At 39.7% G+C, this 18,125-nt stretch overlaps 1 protein-coding gene across 1 annotated transcript in view; it reads right to left on the bottom strand.

Moving 5' to 3' along the window:
• The window catches only part of BMPR1B (bone morphogenetic protein receptor type 1B), a 390,073-nt gene extending 375,289 nt beyond the window's left edge, over nt 1-14,784 (bottom strand). The window contains exon 1 of the mRNA XM_078068981.1: nt 14,144-14,784. The gene's annotated coding sequence lies outside the window, so the exon portion shown is untranslated. The remainder of the gene's footprint in view (nt 1-14,143) is intronic.
• Nucleotides 14,785-18,125: the final 3,341 nt, after the last annotated feature.

Raw genomic sequence — 18,125 nt, 5'->3', positions numbered from 1 at the left:
TCTATATCCTTAGCAAATTATCTGAGGTATTTGATTTCCCAAAATCACTAAAATGTCACTACATTTAACCCATGTTGAATGCCCTTCATCTATTTCTCTTTCTCTCTCCCCCACTCCTCTCACGCCCACGCTCTCTCTCTCTCTCTCACACACACACACACATAAACATGTGGATCAAATCAATTTTACTAAAGAGGTAGTAACTTTGCTCTAAAAAACAGTGCCAGTACTCTCTGTATAGAAATGTTCTGTAACTGAAAGGAGAAAAAAAGGAGACTATACCATTTAAGGTTCAAAATGTTTTTCCAAAGATTTTCAACATTTTCTCTCTTTATCAATCTCTCCTCTCAAAACATGATCGATAACTCCCAAGTCTCTATCTTGAAAACTCTTTAACAGTCAGCCTTTCTCTGTGTTCTCACAGCGCCTTCCCCATGCAACTGCTGCTTCATACAGTTGTTATGCGTAGGTTTCCTCCTGCCTTCAGCAATCTTTCCAAGCTCTCAGGCTACCAAAGCTGAGTGCTGGTCATTTTACATTCTCAATAACTACCACAACATCTGGCTATAACAGGCCTTCAACATTTAAGCATGGATTTAGAATCAGAAGGTCCTATGTTAGATACAGATTAGGGTTCAGATTAGGTCCTACCACCTGCTGAGTTCACTGTGCCTTAAATTTCTTCATCTGTTAAATGGAGATGACAATCACTACTACCATAATTATTTAGCACATTGCCTGCAACATAAGAAAGACTCAAACACAGTAACCTCTTTTTTTTGCTTGCTTACATAAAATTGCATTTCAACCATCCACATTGATGCTAAGTTTCATCTGTTTTATCCACTGTCTTTCAAATTTCTCTAATTTAGTGTTAAATTTCTTGGTAATTTGGCAAAGTTGTGAGGTTTACATATGCTAAAGCATAAGGTCACTGAAGAATTTAGCAAATAAGGGGAGGTGGGGGGCACTAGCTTTGAATTTTTTCAGGGGTAATCATGTCTTGGCAAATTAAAAGATGGGTAGAACCTCAAGGGAAAAACCAGTGAATATACTACATCGATTTTTTTAAAGCCCCTTGACAAGGTACTACCACAAAAGTTATTCAAATGAAAAGTGTCACCAGAGAATTACAAGAACTTTTGCTGGAGAAACAAAGACAGTGGGGGAAAAAAAAAATGGCACTGCTTTGGCAGGAAAACTATAAATAGGGAAGGTGCTGCAAGTGGTCTTACTTAACATCTTTAAAATGATGTAGAAGAGGAAATGTAGATTAAATTTTCCAGGTCTGCAAAAGATACTTTTTCCAGTACATGAAGTGCCAAGTCAATGGGATAGCCTACAAGATGTCCAAAACTTTATGAGTTACTAGGAGGAAAACATCAAATAAGATTCAAAGTGGAAAACTATAGGGTTATGCATGTAGGGAAGGAAGTTACAGTCTATACTTCTCAGAATAATGGGCCTTAGTTATCATAAAAAGGAGTTTAAAAGTCACTGCATTAACGTGTTCCCATGGCCAACAAGGCTAACAATGGCACCAACATTTCTCAAGAACAAAAAACACAGTTTTCATCCTATTTAAACCCACAGTTCATCTTTACTTGAAATACTACATGCAGTTCTAGTTCTACCACAGCCTAGCACTCCAAAAATATCTGTTGTTGAATGAAGAAATTTTAAGTTTAATTTCACCAAAAAAGAGAAAAGGAAAAAAATATTTGGAAGCTAAGGAAAATCCAGGGCACCTGGGTGGCTCAGTGGGTTAAGCATCTGCCTTCAGCTCAGGTCATGATCTCAGGGTCCTGGGATCAAGCCCCAAATCAGGCTCCCTGCTCAGCGGGGAGAATGCTTCTTCCTCTTCCTCTGCCCCTCCCCCTGCTTGTGTGCGCGCGCTCTCTCTCTCAAATAAATAAATAAATCTTAAAAAAAAAAAAAAGCTAAGGAAAATCCAAGCAAATAGATGATCAAGTTGACCACAGGAGAGTCTTCTGAAGGAAAACAAGAAAGATGAGCATTCTGTCAGCCTAGAAAGGTGAAGACAACGAAACATTACAGATATCAAGACTCATGGGCTCCATACAACGACAGAAAGTATGAACAAAGCAAATACAGAACTAAAGAACTGCTGCTATATACTTCAACAAGAATTCACAATCTGGTTGAGAGATGAAATATAAATATAAGAAGTTAAACATAAAAAATTCTAATCAGTTTCAAAAAGAGGGTAGTTTATATAGAGAAAAACGAAGGTAATTGGAGGATAGAAGACCGAATCTTAAACCTGAAAGCACGGAACACCAATCCCAGCCTTCCCTAAACACACTCCCTGATGGCACTGCCTAAAGAAAGAATAATAGACTGAATCAACCTGGCACTTAATAATACTCTCATCAACTTCTCATTTTGTCTTTCCCATATTCAGTCTGTTTGTGCTCTGCATTTATTTTTTGATGGTGCAGCATCTGTAATTTTAAACATCTTTCCCCTTAGAGCAAGACTCAGTTCTCTCTCTGACACGTACAGCAACAAGTTCACTCATATTGCATAAATATTTAATAATTCCATTTGTAAGAAAGACATTATTCACAAACTAAAGATGTAAAATATTATTGTTAAACTGCATTACACCTTCCTGGTTTAGGAGAGATGAGCCAAAAAAGGAAGTTACAGGCTCATGATAAGTCAGGCTGCATACTCGTTGAGTTTTAAGAAATATGTTTAACATATAATAATAGCTTTCAAACCACAATTATAAAGACATGAGATTTCAAATAAAATAGGGGCTACAGAGTGTTTGGAGACAACCTATAAAATGCAACTACAGATTTTTGTATACCAAAGAGACTGTATAAAGGAATAAAAATTATCTAGATCCAAATATCATCTACAATATATTTTATATAATATGTCCATGCCATTTGTGAAATTTTTTTAAAGATTTTTTTATTTACTTATTTGAGAAACAGAGAGAGAGTGAGCACAAGTGGGGGGAGGGGCAGAGGGAGAACGATAAGCAGACTCCCTGCCGAGCAGGGAGCCCAACGTGAGGCTCCATCCCAGGACCCAAAGCCAGGACCTGAGCCAGTCAGGTGCTCCAGGCCATTTTTAGTTTTAGCTATAAGAATGCATTTCTTAAATGTTTAAAACATGGACATTTCATAAAAATATTGAGTAGAATTATAGTTAAATAAGTGATTTCATAACAAAATAGAAATTTATCTTGCTGTTATTACCAGTCTATGATATTATTAAAGTATTTTAAGATTATGTCTACAGATTATCAAATCATTTCAATTATGCTAACTTAGTTAAAACTCCAATCAGTCAAAGGATATAAAGCTAGTAAGGACCTTGGGAATACTCTACAGGTTCAGAATCCTAGAAATGAGCATGTTTTAACCCCTCTGGCTCAGAAAAAATAGTCAGAAGAAATGATGTTTTCAAATCAAGTGCAAAATTGAGAGAAAAACAGAAGGGGAGAGGGAAGGAAAAGTAGAATGGTGTGGAGAGTAAAAAGAATACAAATGAGCATTCATGTATTAACAAAATAGCTGCAATTCTAACATCCAGATTGTGGCAGATAAAGCAAATTTTTTTTAAAAGCTAAATATGTTTTAAATATCTTTAAACTGCTAAACATGAAGTAACAAGAAATAAAGGCATTACGTTATAGTCCTTGAGCCAAAGCATGTAAAACACGTCCCCATGCTGTTGATCACAAAGTATAAATTTTCCAACTAAAAAACTTGAAAACTAAGTTTTCCTAAGCAGTTTTCAATTTCTTCATAGCTCTGGAAAACAACAGATTACAATGTAAGAGAATGCAGAAAATGTAGTGCACAAAATCTTTGATGTACCTGAAATGGAGAAGGTTTCAAGGCAATATATTTTTTAAGAACTCTTGGATCACCTGCCATTTTTACAAATAACAGCACCTGCTTTTATTAGTAAAGGAGTCAAAACTTAAATTCTACAAAACATTTTTCAGGAGAAGTTAATTTATATATGACTTATCTTAGCCTTAACATACTCTACACAATACTAAAATGATAAAATTTAACTAAGTTTAAGTTATAGAATTAACAACTTCTTACACCATCTGTATTTAAAGAAGAAGTATACATTATTCATAAATATACATAATTATGGGGTAGGAAATGACTAATTTACCTACAAAAATCACAAGGGTTTGATGACTGAAGCAAGGAGTGAATCAGGTCCATTGAGAATTACTAAGAAAAACATAATCAGACATAAATGCCACAGAATACAAAGATCATTTTCCAAATTGGTTCCAGAAACAACTCCTAGGTAAATTTCCATAAAAAGCTAATTTAACTCAATTAAACAGTGTAGCATGGTTTTCCTCTTTAAAAAAGAGTTTAAATATTTTCATTTGCTAAAGATATTAAAGATAAGTGTTTTAAAGAGGGACTGATTTAATCTTGAGTGAGATGAGGATTCAAAATTGTTGAAGGACCTCTGAATGAAAAAGGACTTTGTGAGCAGATATATTTTAATCACTACAGCATAAATCCATCATTTATGAAGTACACAGAGTAAAACTTACAATTAGAATTTTTTTACATCCTGCCATATAAATACAATATTATTTCCCACTCAAAATTATAAGATAAAATACTTAGAGACACTGCTTGTCCCCCGTATAAGTACATTATTAGAGCTCTACCTCCAACATGCAATGAAGGAAACAGATTTATCATTTAAAAATTGAATAGTTAAATTTATTTTGGATAATTCAGGTTTCCCTGGGTAACACTTCCTAGTTAATCTCAAGATTATATAAGTTCACTCACAGTCTCTCAGGATGAGTAAGAAATGCCTCCAAAGCAGCCTGGTCATGGATTCTTCTGCGTCCATCTGGCTGCTGGCTAGAACACTGGAATGACTCATAAAAATGAAGCAACCTGAGGTCACCTACTCCAGGTCTTTTAAAAAGAATTGCCAACTGCTTACCAGGTGGTTCCAATTTCCGAATGAGAGAGAAACTCATTCTAGATACACCATTTTATTTTCATATTGTCTCTGGCTACAGAATTTGGGGAGTAAGGAAGGAAGCTCTTTTGAAATGTAGATTACTAATCATCTGAAAGCCAGAAATCACTACATTTCTTGGATTAAGAATATTATATAAATAAAGTCAAGTGAAAAAAAGAAAGGCAGGACACAAAACCGTCTTATATTATGCTCCCAATTTTGTAAAGAAAAAAAAAAAGACCTGAAATGTTAATAGTGGCTATTTCTGGGTAGTGGAAGAGTGAGTGATTTTTATTTTGTTACAGTTTCCTGTATTCCCCAAGTTCATGTCAATGAATACACATTCTTCACTATTAGAAAAAAATAAAAGTAGCTTTTTAGAAAATATCATACACTATAAAGTCTGGGTTCAATAAGCCCCAGAGGTCCAGGGTATACTTACATCTATACTGGCAAAAAGTCTTTCTCTGGGTAAGAAAAATATTCATTTTACTTTTAAAAAGAAAAAGGGAAAGGAAAAAACCCCAAGAACTCCGTTCCTACTCCAGGATAGGTGTGACACGTAGAGGAAAAAATCCTGGCCACAAGAATGGTCCCTTTCTTTCAGGAGACAATAGACTGGTGAAATGTTTAGTCAATTATTTATATCAACTTTTCCCAGAGTATGTTCTGAGGAATACTAGTTTAATGCTAGCATGGAATATATGCAGAGAAAAATACAAGTCCCATGATCAAATCCCCCTTGGGGGACTGCCATAATGCACACTAACATAACAGGCTCACAGAGGGATTGCAGTTTGAAAATGTCAGCAATTCCCCTATTTCTTTGCTCATTTATTTATTTATCAAATGCTTCTGTGGTGTTTACTACCTGCTTGGCATTGTTCTAGACCCTTTACAAATACTCTTCTAAGCCTCAAGTAAACGTATTAAGTAATCACTATTATTGTCATCCCCATTTTACGGATGATGCAGAGACAGACAAGATTCAGTCACCTGCCCAAAGTCAAACAGCTAACAAGCAAGAGAGCCAAGATCCAAAGCCAGTCAGACCCCAGAGTCCCCACAGTTAACCAGTTGGTAATGCTGCTGCCCATGGGATCCTTCTTGGGTTACACACCTAACATTCACAAAACCACTGTTAGGCCTAAAAATTTCTGGAATATAACTACTAAACAAAAGAAGTTTGATCAAATTTTTCCTCTCTGTTGTCATTTAGTTTTATCAGACATAATTCAAACGAGTTTTGATGAAATAAAAATCCACAGAACTTAAGTCATTTCTATACTTTCAAGTTCCAAGAGACTCATAATTTCCAGAGGTTATTTATGTGGTAGCATTATTGGCCATTTTCTTCAGGCCTATCTAACTTTTTAAAAATCCTAATAAATATAACCACCAGTGATCATTAGGGATCAGGTTATACATTAAATGTTATGTTTTAAAACGAATAGACTGATGTACAATGGTGTTGTCAATGTATGGCTAAGTGAAAAATGCAAGTAACAATCTATGGTACCTTACTTTTGTTTAAAAATACATAAAAACACACAAGAAAACTCTTAAACGGCATATACATGTATATCAAAATACTACTTTAAGGTAATGATCTAAGGTAACAGTAGGATTACCTGCAATTTCTACTTCTCCCACCAAGATTTATTAGTTGTGGCATTTATGAAAAGCTTTTAAAATTCACAGATAAAGAGGGGCGCCTGCATGGCTCAGTCGTTAAGTGTCTGCCTTTGGCTCAGGTCGTGATCCCAGGGTCCTGGGATCGAGCCCTGAATCAGGCTCCCTGATGCTGCACCCCCTGCTTGTGCGCTCTCTCTCTCTCTCTGTCAAATAAATAAATAAAAATCTTTTTTTTTTTAAAGATTTCACTTATTCATCTGACAGAGAGAGACACAGCGAGAGAGGGAACACAAGCAGGGGGAGTGGGAGAGGGAGAAGCAGGCTTCCCGCGGAGCAGGGAGCCCGATGTGGGACTCGATCCCAGGACCCTGGAATCATGACCTGAGCCGAAGGCAGATGCTTAACGACTGAGCCACCCAGGTGCCCCTAAATAAAAATCTTTTTAAAAAATGTTTAAAAAATAAATAAAAATTTAAAAATAAATTAAAAATTCACACATAAAGAGCCTGGAAAACAGATACATGTCAACAAATGCCACTTAGAAACGCCCCATTCAGGTGCTTACGATCTCAAGCAAATGCGAATCCTTCCTATTACTCTCTCCCACTATTCCCTGTTTATCTCCTTCACAGCCCTAATCACAAACTTGATTTGTAAATACTGTTTAGTTTTTTATTTCCTGCCCCTTCCAATCCTCATCCCAAATAAGGGTAAACATCTGCCCTTTTGTATCCACGATGCCTTGCACAATGCCTGGCCCCAAATACTACTCTGCAAATATGCACTGCATCAGTGAATGAATAAAAGAGTCAATGAAACAATCAAATTACGTATATATAGGAGGTATATGGATGACTCAATTTAAGTGTGTTTTTTTTTTTTTAAGGTTTTATTTATTTATTTGACAGAGAGAGAAAGAGAGCACACAAGCAGGGGAAGCAACAGGCAGAGGGAGAGGGAGAAGCAGGCTCCTGGCTGAGCAGGGAGCCCGATGCGGGACTCCATCCCAGGACCCCTGGGATCATGAACTGAGCCCGAAGGCAGACACTTAACCGACTGAGCCATCCAGGCGCTCCTAATTTCAGTGTTTAAACCAATAAATTTGTTGACAGAATTATTTATATAACATCTTAGGTTTTCTATGCCACCATTGCATGAATAGAAGCATAAAAGGTGGAGTGAAAAGCAGATGTCCAATAGAGGTAAGAGTGACCAAGGCTTTCAGAAGCTGAATCAACAGAAAATGAGATCCTAACTGTTACAACTTCTGATAAGTTGAGGAGGATTTATTTATAAGCAAACAATTTAATAAGATATAGACAGGAGTGTAAAAGAACCTTGAAGGGTAGTGCAGTAAAGCGGGGTAGTAAAAGCAGAGGGGCTATTCCAGAGATTACTGGAAGGACAGAATGATAGAAGGAAGCCTACTTTATGAGAAGCAGTGCCTTTCAGTGCAGGGACACAGGCAGCCAAAGTTGATGTAGCAGAGAAGAAGCCAAGAGAATACCCTCTTCTCTACCCTCCCTCTAATCTCCTGCTGGGGCTCCCCAGTGACCTAAGCCGGCTGAAAATGAGAACAGTTCACCCAGGTATTGTCTTGGGCAGAGAGCATAAGGTAGAAGGGTTGAGAGTGGATCTGAAGAGGCAAACAAAACACTTCTGACATAGAAGGCAATGGGCATAATGCAGGAGGTTTTTAACAAAATGGAGTTAGACAAGAAGAGAAGACCATTCAGATACAGAAGGGACTCCTGACTAATTGAAAAGGACTAAAACAGTGAAAGAACTGCTAAATATATTAAAAAATAAGGTGATACCAAGTTGTTTGCAACCCCATTCGAGTAGAGCACTACATTCAGTAATAAGAGGAAGGATTTAGGGATAATCCCTCATTCTGTGCACTATTATGGCTCAATGTTTATTGGACAACAGAATAGTAGCTTATTCCCAGAAGAAGAACTGGTAATTTAGTATCTTTTACAGATGATTGTCAAATACATTAGTTAGATAAAACTCACTGATTTCTATCAAGATATTAATTTAGACAAAGGCACCATCACTATAGACTTCCTTAGAATAATTTTAGATTCATAAATCAACAAATTAACTAGTGACAGATATGTCTGTCCTTGTTTAAGTCCATGTCTATGTAACTGTTATAAAAATGACGAAAATGTTTATCTCAAGACAGCCAGGCAAGAAAGGTTATGAAGAGATATACTGGATTGTATCTTTCTTCCTTTAGTCAATAAGGAAATACAACCTTCAGAAAAATCATTTCCAAACTTGCTACTTAGTATCTCCTGAAGCTGAAGGCACATGCAGTCACATATTTGCTGAAAGACGAGAGAAATAAAGATGGCTGAATCAAAACTACAGGTCCTCTAGTAGACTGCATCCAACAACATTCCACAAATATTCACTGAATGCCTTCTATATACTAGCTCTTTGCAAAGGGCTGGGATGCAGGATGGGTGAGATCCACATCTAACGATGCAGACTTTACAGTGAAGTTCTTAGAGAAGCGTGTAGTTTTCAAAGCTGAGGGGTAGAGTAAAATGCCACTGAAACCTGATTAGAGGAATTCTGACTTGCTTCCTTTCCTTTGTAAGCAGAACACAAACTGTATGCAAAATGAAATGATGTTAGTTGAAAGAGTCAAGACTCCCTGGGTAGTCCAAAGATCACCCTGAGCCCTAAAGAACTTGGCCACAACAATTCTCAGGATATGTTGCAACCCCTAAGTCAAAATGCTTGTAGCCCAGGAGATATTTGGAGGAAGGTAAGGAGGTGAGGGAACTGAAGTGCCAAGGTCTACAATGTAAAAGTAAAAGCAACTATTGAGCCAGGGGATTGCTGCAATGTAGGTCAAGGGAGGTCGGGGGGGGGGGGCGGAGAACACAAGGAGAAGGATTCAACTCAGTGACTCTTATTCAGTAATAAGAACAATGTCTGATCAGTTTCTCTGGGTTCCACCCTTGGCCAAACCACCAAACTATCACCTAGGTCCTTCTCATCGTCTCCCTCACTGTCTTACTTCAGACTTTCTTGCTCACACTACAGACGTGCTAAGTCATACTTCTCTGTATAAAATCCTCCAGGGTGGCTCAATAAGATAGTCTGAATAAAATGCATACTTCATTACATGGGCCTGGCTACCTCTCTGACCTCATTCTTACCATTTCCTCTACTTGCCCAGATCCAATCCCACTGACCAGTGTGTGTCCAACTTGCTGCTACTTTAGAGACAGCTTTGATGTTCCCTCTGCCAGGAAGCTCTCTTGGATTTTCACTGGGCTGGCCTTCTGGGTGTTCAGGGACATCCTCAGGGAGGCCTTCCTCAACCACCCCATATGAAGAATAGCCCCAGTCACTTGCTATCACACTACCCTGTCATATTTTCCTAATATCAATCTTCACCATTAGAAATGATCTTACTCATGTGCTTGTTCATGGTTGTTTTCACTCTCTAGAATGCAAGTTCTAGGACACTGAGAACCTTGTGTCTCTTATAGCTACAGTGTCCCTGAGGTATATAATAATGCCAGGCAGAGAGCAGGCTCTCAAACATTTAAGTAAAATGAATGTAATTAAGCTCACTGGCCTGTAAGGTAGATGTTCGAAAAATCATGAAAACAGATTACTGCCCGATGTACATTATATAATACCCTTTCTTTAATCTTGACAGTATAGAGGAACTTAATACTCAGAAGCGACAAATTTTGTCCCTCTTGCCCACTCCCAAATCTTCATTTATTTCTCTCTCCAGACTCTATCTCTAATAAGTTTTACTTTTCTTCAATTTTAATTATTAATTCAGAGTGAATGCCTTTTAAATGCATTATTTCTAGCCCTGTCCCCTCCTTCCTCCGAATTCTAGGTGCCTCACTATGTATTCGAACACTTCTACTTCAATTTCTGCCATCACGTCACATTTAGCATATGAAAATCTGAAATGAGTATCTCTCAGGCAAAATCAGCTTCTCCTTCTATCCTAAGAACTTTCTCAACCATCCTCCAGATGCCCGGATTTAAAAGCTAGAAATTATCTTGATTATGAAATTCAACAACTGTAAAGGAGATTGGAAGAGTAAGTGGTCTTGAAGCTTTTTTTAAACTGTGTTAGCCTTTTTTCAAACAAAAGCTCACAGGGAAGTCTGATATGTAAAACAGATGAATACGCAGTTGTTCTGGGAGTTAACCGGTGGTCTCTGAACAAAAACTTCAAAAAGCGCCCCTAATCTGGTCCAAACTTCCTTTCTTTTTTCCCTACCCCCCATTCAACACATGCACAGAAATTTATAGAGGAGAAAATTTAATCCAGAGACTCTGAATCTTTTCAGGTAGAAATAAACAGTCTGCCCGAGATGACACAGCCCCAACACGATGCTCAGCGTAAGAGCACTTAGAAATCAGGTTCTAAAACACAAAGATGACCTCCATGACTATGTATGACCAGTGATTACCAGTTACTGCAAAATGGTAAGTTTCATGCGTGACTTTCATTGCTAAGCATGAGAAGAAATCTTCAGAGTTTAGACAGTAATTGTTAGCTCCTGGTAATAGATTTCTCCATATCTAGTGAAAGAAGGCAAGCAGGGAAGTCCAGGGAAAAGGACTGTGGCTTCATTGTCTATTGCTGAACAAGGTTTTCAAATGGTTTAGGCCTCATACTCTTCATCTTTAATAGTAATGTGTGTGAGGAGATGCTTTCTAAGCCTCTTCCATCCCTCAGTCTGTGCTCTGTTCTACTACACTGTAGTATTTCCCTTGAGCTACTGCACCCACAGAGAATTAGCATCACAAGTTACAGACAAATCATCCTTCCAGAATTTTCTGACCATCTATCATACGGCAGGTATTGCACTGGGCATCTGAAATTCTGAGAAGGAAAGAAAAGGGACACTGTTTTACCTCAATGAAAAGACAGCCCGGTGAGGAAGTCAAGCAAGTAACCAGACAGCAGAGGTAAACACCGAGAGAGAGGTGTGCACAGAAGCCGGAGAAGCAGACATGAGGAGGCTTACGAAAACGAGGCAAGGCTCTGCCAGGTTGGAGTGGGTGACAACAAACTTTAGATTCCGATGATAAATCTGAGTTGAACACTGGAGGGTCCTATATATACCAAAAGATATCACATTCTAAGTTACCTTACAGTTTTAAATAACAAAAATCAGCATTTACTGTAATAAAAATATTTTATCAGGCCATCTCACACGGTTTTCAAAGTTTATGAGGAAAAAATTAAGTCAATTTCCTCTTAATAAATATTATTTAATGACTGGAACATTTTGAGGGACATATATGAACACACCATGAGTAGAGGCAGCACGTCACTCAGGGACAATAATCTACCAGGGAATTCAGAAAACCCTGCCCAGGCTAAATACCGTGCAGCACCTGGCAGACAAGGTGGCAAAGCCCTATAAATAGTGATGATTCACTAAGGTGACATAAATCAGGATTTTAACTCACCAAAAGCTAACATTTTGATTTAAAATACCAAATCAGTGCCATTAAAATTCATCAGGAGACCCTAGCACATGAGTAATGAGATCATATCAACTTATATCTCCTGACCAAAAGGAAAAGGTGGTTTTCTAAATGGTATTTGAGATTGGACAAATAACACACTGTATCAAGTTTTGTAGCCCTAGGCCATATTTTGCTAAAAACAAAGGTACATTATGCATGACTAAAGAAAACAGTGAAAATCAGAGCAATTAATTTTCCGGCTATGTTTCCCATAAAAAACCATCACTACTATGATTTGCTTACAGCACACAACTTTTTTTTTTGCATCACACAGTGATCTAAGTGTGTAATAACTTGCATATTTCACTAAGATGTAATATCCTTCAAAACGTCCTTATAGTGAAAGTTTTCCAAAGAAATTATTGATCTCTGGAACGTCTCATGTTTTAAAATTACCGACAAATCCTTTCCTATTTTCTTTGCACTTAAAAATAATTCTTCGTGATCACTGGAGTGTAAAGAGGTATAAGAGTACAAAGACCGAATATTTTCTTAAAAACAAATGTCCCAGTTGACACAGGACATTCCTCATAATTTTCTCAAACAATAATTAGGAGAGCTGTCACTAGGATCCTAAAAAATATATGTAAGAAACACAGATATTAGTTGGCATCAGTTTAGGATAGCAAGAAATTTTCATAAATGCTTCTTCAAACTATTTGCAAATACTTTGCAGCTGACTCCTCTCATTATTGGAGGCTTTTGTGTTTCTTTCCACAATTCAGAAACCTTTCTCAGGTGGTTCTGCTTCGCTGCAGATATGTTTGGTACATTCTCTTTATATGTTGGAGGCAATTAAGCAGCTCTCTTCTTCTGTTTCCTTTCATTGGCACCTCTGTGGCTGCTCAGTCGCTGACCTCACCTTGGTGGAAAGGTGACTAAGAAAAGAGCAATTCCCACTAACTCAAGGAAACCACAGAGTTCCCATTCTATGGAGAACAAATACGAAGGACCCAGAATCCAGCTGGAGTGGTGCAGCTCAAAGGAGTAAGACACCACACTGGACAACTTCCGGAGGATCTTCTCTCCTGTCTGCAACCCTAACACCGCAAGGGACAGACAGAAACATGGAGCCCCGACAGACACAGTCACGAGTAGATTGATGGGCGCTGAGAGCGAGAGACCGAGAAAAGGAGAGACAGCGGAGGCAAGCCCCAGAAAGTCAGCCTGCAAAAGAGAGTCACGGAAAGAGTGCAGGAGACAGAGAGGGAAGAAGATAAGGAGACAGAGAGGGAGGGACGCGAGACAGAGAAGGGGGTGGGGAGAGGGAGACACAAACACACAGACCGAGGGAGAAACAGAGGAGGTGGGGAGAGGGGGAGAGACGAATAGAGAATGGGAGGCAAACGAGGGAAGGAGAGAAACACCGGAGAACATTAACAGAGACAGCAAGAGACAGAGGAAAAGAGACCGGCAGTAGCGGCAGAAACGCACTGCCGAGTCCGAGACACCGGAGCAGCCCGCCGCGCACTTTCTCCCGCAGCAAAGCTTAGTCTCTGGAGGCTTCCGAGGCAGGTGGCTCCGCAGAGCTGGGTGCCTGCGGGTCCTGCCTCCCCGGCCGCCGGGCTCTCTCCCATTTACCCCATTCCAGGGCTGCCCTTCGCTCGCCCTCCCGCCCCATCCCTCGGGGCGCAGGTCCCGACTCCCCGCCTCGGCGCGTCCCTCCTTCCCCAACTCCGGAGCACGTGTCCCGCCCGCAGCCGCCGCTGCCCCCAACTCCTGGCCGGCACCGGCACGAGGTTTCGGGGTCCCGGCGGCGCCGCTCGCGCACAAAGCCCGGGAGGCACCTCCTGAACCGCTCCCCGCCGCCGCCCCACGGCCGCGCTGCACGTTCTCCTCCTCTCCCTGCGCGCTGGGTCCCGCCCGGGGCACCGCCACCGGCTCCGCGCCGCCCCTCTGCCCACGCCGGCCCGGCTGCCTCCCGCTCGCTCGCAGGCACGGAGCCCCGCGCGCCCGCCCGCCCGCGCCTTACCCGCCGCTGAGCTCCCGGCACCGGCGTCCTGAGCGCCGCTGTCCCCGCGGTCCCCCGACCTGTCCGGGCGCCCCGCGCAGGCCCCACGCCAACTCCGCGCCCCGCGCCGGGCCGCACCGTCAACTTCTGGCAGCCGCGGCCGGTCTGCCGCCGCCGCGGGACTTTTTTTTTTTTTTTCCTCTCTCGCTCCTCGGCTGCCTCTGGATTTTTTTTTTTCACTTGCCCTCTCCAGCTCCCACTAGTGATTGGAGACTGAGAGCCAAGTACTTAGCGGAGGGATTACACTTCTCGACGCACTTGGAGCTGCCCCAGCTCGGCTGCCTGTGTGAGGAGTGGTGAGCGGACTTGGGGAGCTGCGCTGTTCACGCCCTTCCACAGCCCTGGATGGTGGGGGAACTTCCACAGCTTCGCCCGCGGCGCGAGCATCACTGCCTTGCAGTGCGAGGTGCCTTCTTGGTCATGGATTAAGAAGGAGTTTGAAAAAAAGGCTAGGTTTGAAGAACGAAGATTCGTGGAATTACTGTGCATCGAGAGCTGAAAGGGGCTCCCAAAGATGATCCAGCGCAGTGGATTTAAACTTCTCAGGGCCATTGACACTTTTGAGAAGTCGATAAAATGTTGACGCACCTCGTAAAAAATACACATACACATTAAATTATGTCTGTTCTTCTGGGCGGGGCTTTAAGAACTCTGAAACAGACAGTTGGACCTCCTAGGGAAATGAAATATTTCCTTTCCTCAAATATTTTTAAACTGGTAAAAAAAAAAAAAAAAGCAAACAAAAAATATAAAACGCCTTCCGTTTATATTTGATGAAATTTTACAATTATTTTGGAAAAGTATGTAACCTCTTTACTTTGTGGTCTCCTTGCTAAAACTTTCAGGGTTGAAATATTTTCTAAGGAAGTAAATATAAATTAAGCTAGTCTGCAGTCTTTCAGGAGATTTGGGGAGAAGTAAAATTAGCTGTTTTGCTAATTTATTTTTAAATTTATTAATTTATTTTTATTTATTTTTAAATTTTTTTTATCCTCCCAGGGGGATATCTCCTGACTTCTATTTTTTTTTCCCGATGCCTTTCAGCTGCCTATTCTCAAAATTAATTTCCTTTCTTTGAAAATTTTTCCATTTTCTAAATAAACTTCTAACTCCTCCCTAGTCACCAAATGTGTGATTTAAATAACTTAACACAATTGTACTCTGACCTCGCTTTTTTCCAATTTTCTTCACCTCTGTCTCTATTCTCTATTTAATTCTTGGTAAGCCTTTTTCTTTCAACTCCTCCCTTTTCTAAAATTATCCCCATTACTTTTTTTATGTTAGGCATTAAATATAATCCTCTGAACTCATCAATAATTGAATTGTGTATAAGTTTCTCTTACAAAGCTCCCACTGAGGAACAGGTGACACTCCAGGCATTTGTTGAGGAGCTTGTCTAATGTGGGAACATTTCCCCCAAAGAAATATTAGGATCCCCAAGAAAGTATATTTGCCCCATAATGTACCTGAACCATAATATTATCACGACTAAACTGAATTCTGGGGCCTGGTGCCAGACTGGAAGGAGAAAGTTCTGCCTAATGTAACACTAAAAAATGTTCAAAACAGGCAGCCTTTGTCATTAGCATCATTTTGCCTTCCTTACTCAACCTTCGTAATCTAGTCCCTGGTGCCCATTCAATTGACCCTCACCTCCAGTCCTCTCTGCTCCTAAATTCTTTCACTCCTGGTCCTCAGTCCTATTTCCTATTATCTCCATACTGATATTAACCAGGTTTAAACAGAAAAGAAATATTTAATCAGTCCCCTGTATTGGGTGAATTACTGATAACTTTTATTTGGCAAAGGGATTTCTTTTCTCTTAGAATTTCTGTCCTCACACATGGCAATGAAATATCAGACATTATGGGAGCAGACAGTGTTTGGGTATATGTATCTTTTTGAAAGCTGTGCTAAGGATTGTCTTTCCTTGGCTTAACTCTATTCAGCAAATAACCTAAGCATCTACTGGACATAAGACAGTGATCCAGGGAATATAGCATCTCTGGATAGGGAAGACACAAATTCCATTTCAGTTGACTATAAATAAGCAGATGTTTTTAAATTATAAGATACCAAAAAATTCCAAATCAACAGGAATAAAGAAATTTCTATAGTTTTTCATTAAAGAAAAAAAGCACTCTGAGAGAATCAGAGAGAACGCCATCAAGGAAACTGTGTTTGAAGTGGGCCTTAGAAAGTAGCATTTAAATAGGCTTGGGATGGGGAATCTGAGGTATAAGCCATTCAACAATCAACATTTATTGAGTACATATGGCATGCCACAGACTGGTGTTTGAGATTCAAACCCTGCCCATTCCTTCTTGAAACTCACAGAAGAGACCATATATATATTATATATACTCTCTCTCTATGTATATATATGTGTATATATATATATTTTTTTTTTAAATTAGAACATTCTGTAAGAAGCACAGTAATCAATACATGAACACACAACTACTGGAGCACAGAAAAAGCAACTATTCTGCCTGGGAATGTCAGGAAAAACTGCACAGAGTGGTCGCATCTTATCAGGGTCCTGAAGGATCTGTAGAGACTAAAGGACAGTTGGAAAGAGAATAAGCATTTTAAGCAGAGGGAACAGTATGAAAAAAAGCGTAGTGCATTTAGGGAACAGCTGGTAGCTCAGTGCTGCTACCCAAGTTGTGAGGAGAAGGTGCAGCCAATGAATCTCAGGCTAAGGAGGGTTCAGGAATGACCTCGTCAGAAATGGTAACGAAATTGATGCTTCCTTGTTAGGTGATAGGAAAACATTAGAGATCTTAAAGTAAAGAGTTAAGTGCTAGAATGGAATTTTCAGAAGATCATTTAGAGGTACCTAGAGAGGGTGCTCGCTTGGGCAGCACATATACTAAAGTTAGAGGTACCTAGAGAGGGAGAAATGGAAGCCCAGAACCAGGTAGGAGTCTATTATGTAAAGAGTGAAGATCTGAACCAAGACAGTGACATGGTTACCAAGATCAAAAGCAGACTTGAAAGACAGTTCAGGTAGAGTTATAGAAGCTGATCCCCTGTGTTGCAGCCTGGGATGATGGTGCTTTTAAAGGCAAGAGGGACCACAGGGTAGGGGAAGCTATTGAAAAGAAGAGGAGGGAGGGTTAGTTTGGTTGAATGATAATTTTGAACAAAAACACAATTTCTTTTTTCATCTAATTGTAAAAGTAAATCATATAAAAGTTCCAGGTATCTCAGGAGAGAACAGCAGGACAGCAAAGGTAAGGACTCTCAAAGAATTCACAAGCTTATTTCCCATTAAGGAAGGCATTTGCTCAGCTCTGCTAGACTCAGACTACTTGGGGAATTTATATGCAGCTAAATAGGACAGACCTGAGAAACAAAGCAATGCAGGGAGCTTGCTTCTGTGTTTTCAGCTTCCCTTCTCCAACTGTTTCCTCTTCATTGGTATCCTTACTCCCACATGTTTCCCTTTTCCATCTCCTCTCTTTGAAAACTATAAAGGATCTGACAACCATTAACTTATTATCATTAATTAATGCATACTATGTTAAGTAACATTCTAGAGCATGTGCTTTTAAATTGCTTTCTCTAAATGTGGAATAAAATGTTGTCTCATTTTTGAGATCTTTTGGGAATCAGATTAAAGAAATATTTCAGCAGAAGCAAGAAATCTTTCTTTCTGCACAATTGATACAGCTGTGGCTGTCTTTTGACCCACTGCTAATGCGTTGACTTTGCATACTCAAGAAAAGAGATTAAATCTCTCAACAACAGGAATACTTAAATCCTCACTTGCTAATATAAGAATGTATAAGTATTGGTGCAATATGTAGCTTCTATAATAAAAGCCATATTGAGCGATCATCATGTGCTAGGCACACTACAAGTACACCATACATATTAACATACTGAGGTCTCATAATAACATAGGTACTATTTTATTCCCATTTTACAGATGAGG

This window comes from Halichoerus grypus, chromosome 3 (genome assembly GCF_964656455.1).
Source record: "Halichoerus grypus chromosome 3, mHalGry1.hap1.1, whole genome shotgun sequence".
NCBI classification, from domain to species: domain Eukaryota; kingdom Metazoa; phylum Chordata; class Mammalia; order Carnivora; family Phocidae; genus Halichoerus; species Halichoerus grypus.
This window is presented reverse-complemented; position numbering and strand designations above follow the sequence as displayed.